Source organism: Pinus tabuliformis, chromosome 4_2 (assembly GCF_031772625.1).
Source record: "Pinus tabuliformis cultivar Carrire ecotype Pingquan chromosome 4_2, CPIR1, whole genome shotgun sequence".
Lineage (NCBI taxonomy): Eukaryota > Viridiplantae > Streptophyta > Pinopsida > Pinales > Pinaceae > Pinus > Pinus tabuliformis.
Window position 1 is genome coordinate 106,332,074 of NC_142304.1, and position 12,594 is coordinate 106,344,667.

The following is a 12,594-nucleotide window of genomic DNA, read 5'->3' on the forward strand; positions in this document are numbered from 1 at the left end:
CACACAAGTATATTGCAAGTTAGTACTCAAGTTTGTTTTGGTTTTTACTTACAAATTTCTTTCCATGAGTGTTTCTATGTCCATAGGTATCACAGATGATATCAGCCTCCTAATAGCACATGTACAATGGGTTCCAGGAGAGCAGAGGCAAAGACACCATCAAGAGCGCAACTGGGGATGCAGTCGATCGAGTGTCTATGAACTTGCCTATCCATGAAGACATCAAATTGTTCATGGACAAGGATATCCAGATGAATGGAAACATTTTCACAACAAGCAACACCATCAGTAGTAGTAGAAGGAAACACACTTTTACACGACGAATCCAAGAGGAATGTTGTTGACAACATAGAGGTAGATCAAAGCTGCAAATTCAAAGCATATCCACTCACGACAAAATCTTCTTTGGAGATTGAGGCTATGAGGTGATGGAATGACACGAAGAGTGCATGAAGGCAGAGAGAGAAACAGAGAAGGAGTTTCATGTTGTGAAGAAACAACTCAAGGAAGAACAGGAGCTGCATAGACAAGAGAATGAGTTAGAGTAGGAACATATACAACAGGGGTTGCAATATCCACAGATGGATGAAATTGCTCCCGTACAAGTTATAGATCCATCCCAGAAATTGGCATGGAGTAGATGAGGTGAGCAGTGTTGTTGATCACATGCAAGGGAGTACAACAACATGCATGTCATTGTGCGCATGCATGCGATCACACCCTTTTGGCACTCACCGAGGCAAGGACAAGAAAATAGTCTAAATGAAGCTGAACATGTATTCTGACAAGTTGATGCACACAACCGCTAGAACATCCTTTGCGATCAATGCAAACACTATGCATCAGTATGTTGCCAGTCTGGCTACACTTAGGACGTGATGTGCATGTTATCAAATGAGTTGGATAGAGGAGCCATATTAGTGTACGCAGATGCAACAAAGGCAAGAGTTCGCTTTCAGAAAGATGTCACCACTGAGCACACAGACACCATCATGGATGACGAAGCTTGGCATCCATTCACCATCATCGACCATCATGAGGATGTCAAAGAGTTGGTCTCACCACATCGGTCCGAGTGTCAGTGATATCTTGCATGGCTTGCTCAAGCCTATTTTGTCTTTCACGGGTACACATGCATTGTAATGTAATAATATGTACAGTGAAATTCCAAGTGTTGATAGTTGGATGTAACAATCATGTACTAGGTGAAGAGTCATGAGCGTAGATGAAGAGTCACAAAGGGGAATGTCAAGGGTCTCCCCACCCTTTGTTATAAATAGAACCTCATAACTAATTGTAAGGGCTTTTGGTTAGTGAAGCTTCCAATAAGAGTATCTTACAGAATGCTTGGATAGTATTGTAACGAGCCTTGGCTTCTCCACTGTGGAGAGCTAGTATATCACTTTGGAGGAGTAGGTGGCAGTGACTGTAACGTTCCGCTGCCAGAACTAGTGGTTGGTCATGGTTTTATTGTATGACTAAAACTTTCACTTCTTAATATAATAGAGCCAACACGTTTCATGGATATGTCATATTGTATTTTAGCTATATGGTTTACTCTAAATGATATATGTAGCTTTCTGCTTACACATGCATGTGAAACTATTTTCTGTATATGTATGTATGAATATTACTAAAATGTGTTGTTGGTTTAACCATCCCTTTGGATTGCTAGCTTACTTGCCTTCCATGTTGTGATTCATCTTTTCTCGTGTCTTCCCTTCTTAACTCCATGATTTCATAGGTTTCCAAGGGGCGCACTCACCTCACCTTCCGTGTGTTAGAACCGCTCATGCACCTTCCTTGACTTGCTGCATATATGACACCCTTGTTACCAATAGGGACATCTTACTTACCTCTGTTTGAAACCGTGGTTAAGGTGATACCATACGACCCACTGTTGGGACTCCTACACCAAACAATCTGAGGTCTAGTTGGGAGTTCTTACCAGGGATATCCCTTGACATGTTGGTGGGTCCATTATTGTCAATATTTTAGCACTAGAAGGAGGGCCAGATGATAAGCTAAGTCCTCACATCTGTTTTTAATATTTTCACATCTATCATGACTAACTATAGAGTTTCTCTTCTAGAATGTATGTCTTATGAAAACGACTTCATTATCTCAGAAAACTCTCAGATAACTTGTCACATGAAACATACGATGGTGGAGGCTACGTAGCCTTGGTTAGGCACGTGGTCAACGTTGTAAGTTCATGCAAAAGACATGGAATATTTGAAGAATACATTACCTACGTATTGTTCATCTACATGCTTCGAGGGCACCCAATGCACTAGTGTGCCATGCTTCCTGAAGAATCTATTCATTTTATTGATCATCTAGTTGCAGAGATAGACCATGCTTTCAATCACTTTAATGATAAAGCACTCGATAAAGAAATTCTAAAATTACGAAAAGCACCTAATGAAATCATTGAAAAGTTTCACACACGCTTTTGTAATCTTTCATACCAATTTCTAGAAGATGAAATTGTTTGGGAATTTCACAATGGAAGATTTGAGTATCTTCCTTACATATCCGAAAATCTGCAATTCTTGAAATCATTTGAATTCTGCTCGGTACACTTCGGTGATGGAGCTACGCAATCACAGGCAGGAATAGTTGCTGTAACAAGTGACTGTTCACCTTCACCTCATCAAACAACTCCACCATCATAGAGTGATGAGGGAGATCATGCACACACATTTTTTGAACTGTCACATCCTCCCACCCCACTTACTCTTGATATCTGTGCAGATTTGGATTGCAAGCCTATTAGTTGTCACGTGGATTCATTCCCTCAACTTCTGTCCCCATGTTTTGTTGATCCTATGGATTGTACTCTCTTGTTTTCTTCCATTCTGGACTCCTCACTTGCTGTGAATGAGGATCAAGTTGTCAACGGAGTTGGTGTTATGAAACTAACCTTTGCCATATTTCATGATGAGTGTGTGCAGGAATCTAAAGAGAAACCCACAGTGAAGGATGACTCCCTTCCATCCACGCCTCACTTGCTCTATCCTGACATCCCTGTGATTCTGCCACTACTGATTTCCCCTGTGAAAAATAATTTCTGAATGTTTCTACTTCTGATCATTCACAAGACACGTCAGATGCTAGTATGTCATTAAAGTACAGAGAGGAAACATCTTCCTTTGAATACCCGTCCAATCTATAATCTGTCATTTCTGAAAACACAAAGGGTAAACATCATTTCTTCTCATATAGACCTCTGCACGATTCATCAAATCATGATGATGCTGACAAACATCTTTAATTTTCTGATCTTGGTTGTTGTGATCTCTCTACTTCTTCATCTGATCACAATGTTTATTCAATCGTTATTAATATGTCTAAGACACTGGACTATGATGATCTATTTGTCGACGAACTTGAAACCCCCCAGACTATTGAGGCACATCAGCCTGAGCGAATGGTTCTGTCAAGTCCTCATTTTCCTGAGGTTGGTTCCACTTTCGATCATGAAATTGTTGAAACACACAAGGATCCTCATCACTCTTTGCTTTGCATTGAAGATCAACTAAACACCTAGATTTCACTTTCTGCACTCAAACTACATGAGCCCATCGCTCATGCATTAGAGGAATATTACGTAGCAAGCACACTTGCACAACGTAAGTGGTCTACCTTTCTCACATTTTCTTGCATGTCACAGTAAAGGGAATGCATACAGTCAACATCTGTACGCAGTGTAGAACAACACCATGGTAAGTCCATCAAGTGCATGTCATGAGATTTCACTCATTTTTTTTATGTCGATGCTTGTAAGCTCAGATTGTGTCCGTCTTCATCCTTATATCTTTCATGCCTTCTAGTTTGCACAACTGCGATGTTCGTAAACCATGCCTTCACCAACATGGGTTGACTAGTGTGTCGGTGGCTACATTGTAAATATCACTTCACGTGAGATGACCCATGCACTGTTAGCTTAGGATTAGGAGTAGTGTTTTCTTTTGAGTTGTTTTCTTGCATGCATGTTTCTTATTTCTTTGTGTGTTTGCTTTCTTGCTTGTTTGTTTTCTTACTTTCTTTGCAAACACATTTTCTCTTGCTTCTTGCTTTGATTTTTGGTTTGTATGCTTGTTTATGTCGTATGTTAGTTTCGCATGGACTGTGTACGACCCTTGAAACAAGCTGGGTGAAGTAGAAGAGGACTTGTACAACTATCAATACTTGGTTATCTGTCATCTCGAATTTGTAGGAAGAAGTTGTTATCTTCAGTCCATGATACGCCGATGGAAAATACATACTATTCAAAGCGAACCTTGGAGAAAACACAACGCTTCCACACTAGCTAGTGTCACCTACTCTAGTTGGTTGTTTTTGGGTTAATCCTTGTCAACTTAGTCAAGTAGAGTAAGGTGAGGGGTAAAACCTTAACAAGCATGTTAGAGGTATACATAAACTACTTCTCTGAAGGAAAAACCTATTCTTCTCTCAATAAGTCGGGATCCCTCTTCCGCCTCTTAAATGAATAAGTGTTGTGCACAGTTACGAAAAATGAAAAATAAAAAAAAGAAAATGTGACTTTGTTTTGAAAAAGTTAAAAATTAATAAGGAGAAAGAATAGAAAGGATTCCTATGTAGAGAGGTGATGGAAGTAACTCCATTGGGGTATTGACCAGGCTTACTAGCAGGGGAGCAATGCTTATTTTCCTGTGTGACTCTACCGGGGTACTGTCGAGGCCTACTAGCAGTAGAGAAAAACTAGAGATGAAACTAAAACTCTGATGATCATATGAATTATGCAACAATATACCCCTCATTCTCAATTGAAACAAGTGTGTTGGCTTGGCTTGGAATGTGTGTCGAGTGACCAAGATCCTGGTAGATGCTACATCTTACATTCAAGCAAGTGTGGAAACCAGGATGAATAGAGAACTGAACAATACGTCTAGAGGTGTTAGAATCTCTTTTCATGAACAAGGTCCATTCAAAGAGATGGAGTTCTACCAGTGTGTTGCCAAATGTTGTAGCAGCTACAAAAAGCCTCCAAAATTTTTCCTTAGCTTCGTTTTGGAGCCTCCCTACCAACCATCCTCAACAGCATGTCTTGCATTGTCAAGCACATCAACTTCAGCTGTTTCATAGAGTCTTGTTAGTTGGTTCATGTAGGCTTGTTCTACCTACTTCATAGGTTGCTTTCCAGACTTAGTGTTAGATGCTAGTTGAGCAGTGCCCTCTGGGAATTTCAAAATTCTGGAAGGGAACCAACCTTCCCTCTACAAATTGTGCAAACCCATCTGGTCTCCAGAATTTTGGAATTCTTCCTGATAGTCTTCCTCTCAAAAATTGTGCAATTCATCCTAGGACAACTGCTCAGCCCAGAAATTGTGCAATTATGGGAAGTAGTCACCTGCTACTCCCAGAAATTGTGCAACCCATTTGGGACAACCCTCCCAACAGCTAGCATAAATTGCACAAATCTAGCCGGGCAGCCTGTTGGGCTCAGAAATTGCACAATATAGTTAGACATGCTTCCTTGAGAAAATTGCGCAATCTGACCCAGGAAAATTACTCAACCCAGAAATTGCACAATCCTAGGAGACAGTAACCTATTCCTCCCAGAAATTGCACAATCCCTCTGGGACAACCATCTCTGCTTAGCCTAGAAACTACATAGATTTTCATCTGAGGCTTGCAGACTGATGCATGTGCTTTTAGGTTGACCGGTTCCCTTTGGGATCAAGGAAAAATGATTTGCATGCATGGAATTATTTTCCCAAGGCAACATGCAAAGGTATCCCTTGGGTCAGGGATCTAGTCTTAGCAGCTAGAGGTTACATGCAAGGATCAATTCAGAAACCTCCTACCAAGTGTAAATTTTCCTAGATTTGTGGCATGTACGTCACAACCTTGATTTTATCAAAACTCGTTTTCCGGATGCTGTAGAGCTCATTCATCACATTTATCTTGTATCTTTTACATCCCACATCACATCTAGGAGTCGTCAGCACATTCAACTCAGCTGTTTTGGGATAAGCACGCTTCACATGTCTTGCACTCCATTTCTATATTTTTTTGTGTTTCAGCTTGTGTGAGTGATGTCTGGTTGCTTTCTGTGAACATTTACTATCATTTGCATTCATGTTAGCTTTTACAAACATCATTCCAGTTTTTGTTTTCATCTCACTGTTGCCGCGTGCATAACATTGTTTTTGCACCGACAGTCACCATCATGATTGTTATAGACATATTTGGGCACTACAACCCCAAAATCATATGTCAATAAACCAAGGGCTCTTTAATCCCTAAAATTTTTGTTTCATACCCTAAAGGATCATGGTCAACTGATTACATCATTTCCCATAAGTTCCACTTGAAAAACTACTCAAAACTGGCCAAAACTGGACCATACTGACTACTCCATGCTCAAGGTGCGATGCATACTAGCTACCACACTAGCCAAGTGAAATGCATACTGAAATGGCCTTCTGTAGGCTGTGATGAGAAAGAATAGACAAATGGCAGAGACAATTTTCTAAGTGGAAGCTCATGGAATCTTCCAGAAACTTCTCCTATGACACTTGCCTCTCTGAATTCACCTAGGGATGAGTAAGGGATCAATGAAATCTCCAAGTGGAACCAAGAACTATCAGTGGAATGAAACTAATAAAAAACCTAGAGCTGACTCACCCCCTTGCAAGACATCTATAAATGGATCCCTCATCTAAGAGATCTAGAGGCTAGAATTTTGTAATTTGTAAGGAAGCGCCGTTGGTTTATCTGTGAGAAAAGACATTGTATTGTTGGGTGATATTTCTTTTCATGAGGTGAAGAGGGATTCTATGCTGGGAGGATGATGCTGGATCAGACAACTGGGTTGTAATCCTCTCTTCTACTATTAATAAAGTTCTTTGAGTTTTCCTCCATATAATCATGTATTTGTGAATCTTATTGTTTATGAATGCAATCGTATGGTCAATGTGTTTCTGATTCTGCATTGTTTATGATGTTTTAGATAGAGATGCTTTGATGGTTTTCTATTACTTTGACTCTACAGGTACTCTTTGAAGTGGGAGAAGTGGGAGAAGAGTGGAAAATTCTACAAAGTGAAAGAGAAATCAAGAAAGGATCAAAGCAGAAGATCTAGGTTGGTCCTCTTTTCCTCCCTCTTATCTATTACACCTAAAGGAAATCTCAAATTGCTTTGATTGTTTGTTTCTAAGATAGCTACCCATGTTAGTGGGACTAAAAGTTCGAATCGACACTAGTTTTCCCTAGAACAAAATGGCGACTCCACTGGGGATCGAATAGTTTGTTTTGTTTGTTTATTGTTTGCTTTATAAACTACAGATGGAGCCTAAAGTTAGCCAGCTAGTCTTCGAACCGCCTTTGCTATGCAATTGCGAAGTAGATAAATGCTGCTTTAGTCAATCTCCAGGTTGGTTTATGAACTGAACATCTAACTTACAAGCATTATAAGTGCCCTTGTGGTAGCTCAATAACCTCATAATATCATACCCCTATACTTTTTTTTTACTGTCCATCATAACTCAGCCTAAATCAATGAACTTAGCTGCAAATTTTGAACAAAAACCAAACTTAGTTTCGCTCCCTGGTCCATCGCATTGTCTGTAACTGGGTAGCCTGTATGCATCACACCTCCTGCGTGTTGCAGGTGAGATGCATCCCTGTTTCCCTATGTTGCAGGTGCGAGGGTTGAGTGATACTATTTCTCTCTTTGAAAGTTGGTTTTTCCTCCTGATTTTCAGCTTTATTCAGTAGTTTTGTTGTTCATGATCAGTATCTCAGTGCTAGAGCATCCTTCATTTAAAATATTCAGCCTCCATTGGTTAGGATTTGTAAATTTTTTTATGTATTTTTCCATCATTTACTATCCTCCTTTGTCAAAATTAACTTAATAGAACTGTCGTTTTTCATGCAAAAAGTGTTGTAACTGTCATTTTGAGTCAAAAGGAAGAGTGTGGTAGAGTCTTCCTCCTCTAGATAGCCGATTGTACTTTTGTCATTGTATTTGAATTGAATTATTAATATTTGAAGTGTCAAAATTAGTTTTCCATCCGAAATTGAAAGTGTCATTTTAGTCTTCCTTTTGTTTTGAAAAGAAATTGTCGAAATGTCGCTTTGAAGAAAATAGTTCAGATCTGTACTTAGTTTTCCTTTTGAGCATTCTCACATTAAGGAAACGAAAAACAAATACATGCATTTGCATTTGCATTTAGACTGTGTGCAAAAGATGATTTAGGAAAGTGCATTAAGTGTGTGCTCTATGCTCTCTATTGAAAGAAAAAATCATAATTCTCTTTCCTTTACAGCTAGGATTTTCATTGCTAAAAGAAAATAAATGACCGTTTATCATTTTAGATTGCATATTTAGGAATTCTACATCTACATCACATGGTGAACCTTGAAAGAAAAAATTCTAAGCAAGATAAACTCTAAAATAAATCTCAATGAACATAAAAATGCTTTGAAACCTAATGCAAGACATATAGAAGTCTAGGCTAGAGACGTATTCCGACGTCGTAAAACCTGGTAACTATCATTTTCATCAAAGTTGGGTGATTCCTCCTCTTTGATACGACAAGTGCTAGTACAGACTTGTGCTCCCCGTATCGTCAAGTATATATTGGGGGACCATAATAGGCTGATATCCTTTATCCTTAGGAAGCCATGTCTGCCACCCTATCGATCGCAATGCACTGAACACAACATTCGGGAAGATTGAATGCCATACATAAGTCCTTCGTAATTTCTCTATATTTATCACCAAGGTGTATTTTGCAGTTTTGCGATTGTTTTGGTAATCCCTCTGTCTAGATTTCTAGAGTAGTCACTTTCATTCGTTTTCAACTCCTTAAAAGAAAAGGTTCATCTGAGAACTTGTCACTTTAGGCTCATTAAAAATCAAAGGCGACTAGAGTCATCTTTATCTTTTTCTCGACTCTTAAAAATTGAAAAAGCAAGTTGTGTCAAAGCGTCTTTAAAAATTTATTTAAATCGGAATAGCATCCCTATTCCTTCATTGATCTTAGGTCAAGATAATGGAGTCCACCAATCAAGGAATCCCTCTTGGGGAAAATCCTAGTCCTTTCTCCTCTTGGAGAGATATTGGCGCTCCGTATATGTCTACATTGTCCCTTCTAGGAATCACAATCGTCCTGCCAATATAGCTTTTCTCGACCTTTATCATTTAAAACACCATAATTCCTCAGTAATCTAATCAGCAACCATATGATACTAAAGTTACCCCTTCACCTTCTACTTTGTTTGTTTCTCCTTCCCCTTCTTCCTCTTTGGTTGGTGAAACTAGTGACACTAAAATCCAAGTAGCTAAGAAGAAAAAGAAAGGGACAGAGAAGAAGAAGAAGCCAGCTAAACAAGGAGGCAACCATGCATCATCTGGTGAAAATCTACACACTAAACTTTCGAAACTAAAATCTCCATGCATAATTTTCAAGGGAGACCACTACCATCGAGATTCCCCTTGCATTCTGTGGATCTTGAGAGAATGGTCTCCCCGTTTGCACCATTAGGTGTCAGCGACCTCTAGTAGTCAGGTCGACAGCACACCATCAACTAGTGAAAACGAAGTTAATGGACAGAATAGAAATGTCAAATTTCCCTGTAGGTTATGTGAAGGTAATCATACTCTTCCCCATTTTCCTTTTCTGGACAAAGCCAAAAGTATTTTGGATAACCGTCCTGCTTCACTGCAGCGACTTCCACCTGGATACAGGAAACTCTTGCCAAGTCCTTCGCTAGTTGAAAACCCGATTGACATAACTCAATTGTCGATCGAATCGCCTATCATTGAAAGTAAACCTTCTGATTCCATACCGGACCAAAGTCAACTGGTCGAGATGGCAGTCGACCCAATCTTGCCTTTAGAAGGACCACCTTCAGATGATACAATTTCCAAAGAGAATGAGAATGACACCATTCAAATTCTTTTTGTCGATACAGAGTCTAATGAACTTTGGGCAATCCACCCATTCCTTTACAACAGGAAGAAATCCCCCCAGTTCATGAGATTTACCCAACCGTTTATCCGGTACCCCCTCCAAATAGTCTAGTCATTTTCTTTGATTGGAATCAACTAACAAAACCTCGCCTTCCATCTAATGTACCATTCCGAATCATAGTACAAGTTTACAAAATTATCGTGTCTGGCACTATCATAGATGAAGGGGATTCAGTGAGTATCCTTTCCTCAACTTCTTGGAAAGTGCTTGGTTTTCCATTGCTTTTTCCTAAAAAGCAAAATTTGTCAGGATTCAACAAAGGAACCAGTCGACCGTTAGGGAACCCTCCAAAGTTACTGATAACTTTGAGAAAGAAAACCGTTCATTTGAATGTGATGGTAGTTCAAGGGCCTCTATACTACAATCTACTCCTTCGACACGACTATATATATAACATGGAAGCTATTGTTTCCACACTCTTTCGAGTGATGTGTTTTCCACATGAAGGCCAACTGGTGTAACTTGTTGACCAGCATTCATTTCCTGGTTCAAACAGAGCTATAAATCAAACAACATCCCTAAATGGTCTCTTCACGTCAACAATGTCCCTTCAACCTTCATTCCATCCACCTAATTACCACAAGTAGTTCAGTGAATGTAACGAAGTTTAGGGGGCATGCACCCTGGTCTGCTTTGGTAGTCAAACCTAGAGGAAAGGAGAGATTTTCTTGAAGGTCATATGATTGGACTAAAAAAACATTCCCATGTAGGTTATGTGATCAGTCTGAAATAGATATTTCCTTGAAAGGTTATATGATTGGATTGAAAAATCATTTCCTTGTTGGATATGTGATCAATCTGAAGTAGGTATTCCCTTGTATGTTATATGATTGGAAGCTCATCATTCACCTTCGTCCATTTCGATGGACAAAGCCAAGGAAGAGATTTTTGTCTATTGACAGAAACAATCCTGCCAAACCGCAGGAACTTCCATATGGTAACCTGGAAACTCTCCTTTTTTGAAAGACCTGGGGGCATGCAAATCTTTATATGTAAGTGAAAAATGACCAATTTGGTTTTTTAGCTTTTTAGCATTCTCAACCCTTTAGCTTTTTAGTTTTCTAGCTTTGTAGCTTGGTTGTTTCTAGCCTACATAAAAAGGAAATGAGCACATGTTATAGTAGAGTTCAAGCTCATTAAAAATAAATCTACCAAGAGACATATTCAAATGACTGGTAAGCGCAATGTTTCTACAAGGTTCAAGCTCGATAAAAAATAAACCTACCAAAGAGCAATGTTTCCACAAGGTTCAAGCTCGTTAAAAAATAAACCTGCCAAAGAGAAATGTTTCGACAAGGTTCAAGCTCGTTAAAAAATAAACCTACCAAAGAGAAATGTTCCCGCAAGGTTCAATCTCATTAAAAAATAAACCTACCACTGAGCATAATTTCTCCTGGTTCAAGCTCATTAAAAAATGAAACCACCTTTGGTAAATAACCTTTGTGATCACCTTGCTATCAGCCTTTTTGAACCTTGCTTGTGTTCCTACCATCACCTTCATTCATTTGGTCGATCATACGCTTCCACTTGATTGTTTACCCTTTTGACGAACAACTGTGACGAGTGATTCTAATTGCCACCCTCTTCACTCTACCATGTTTTGAGAAGTTCCAAACTTACCTGGAACCAGTTGCTACCCGAAAATACCACTCGTTCCTTAAAAAAACGAGTCCCTTTTAAACTCTTTTTAGACTCATTAAATATAAAACTATTGTCGAGCCATTGGCCTTTCCAAGTCATTAAAGTAAACGGAATGCCATCCCTCCCATATATTTTAATCTTTTTGGACCTAAGGAGATATCAAACAAAAAGATCGAGTGCTTGTGTTTTTCGGCTCACTAAAGCGATCAAAAGGTCATCCCTTTCGTATTATTTTATATTTTTTCGGACTTAAGGGATTATGCTACAAAAAAGGACTATTGGAGTTTCCTTTTCATCCCTTTTCAAGCTCTCTAAACAAGAAAAGGACCGAGTTATCTTTGTCATTAAACTCGTTAAAACAATAGCGACAAACTTGTCCACCCAGACAAGAATGAGTCTCACTAATGCTAGGCCCGCTAAAAACATAGCGATAAGTTTGCCCGAAGGGAAAATTATAGACCAACCATATGTTATTCTCCTCAAGCTTGACAAAACTAAAGAGGTACTAGTCAACAATGACTGGGGAAAAAGGGAAGAAAACTTGAAGAATTTTATTGGTAGCAGGTCGCTATTGAACATGACACTTTCACTCCATCACCATGATTGAGTCAGGTTGGGTTATTTTTTTCACCATATCACCATTGGTCTTCCATACCATCCATGAGGTTAATACTACCAGTCCATATTAGTGTTGCCGAGATGTTAAGAGAAGTCATTCAAAGAATGCACCATCCAACAAACACCTCATCCACTGCAATACCTTCACCCTTCATTTTTCATGACCGCCATTCCTGAACCTTATATCATCAGATCGTTTTCACCTCCAGAAAAATCATTTGCTTCGTTTCACATCGTAGATGTGGGATACATTAAGGCCCTCCTACAGCAGGTCACTTCTTGTCGACATCAGCTCATTATCCAAGAAGTTGACTTAGAAACAACC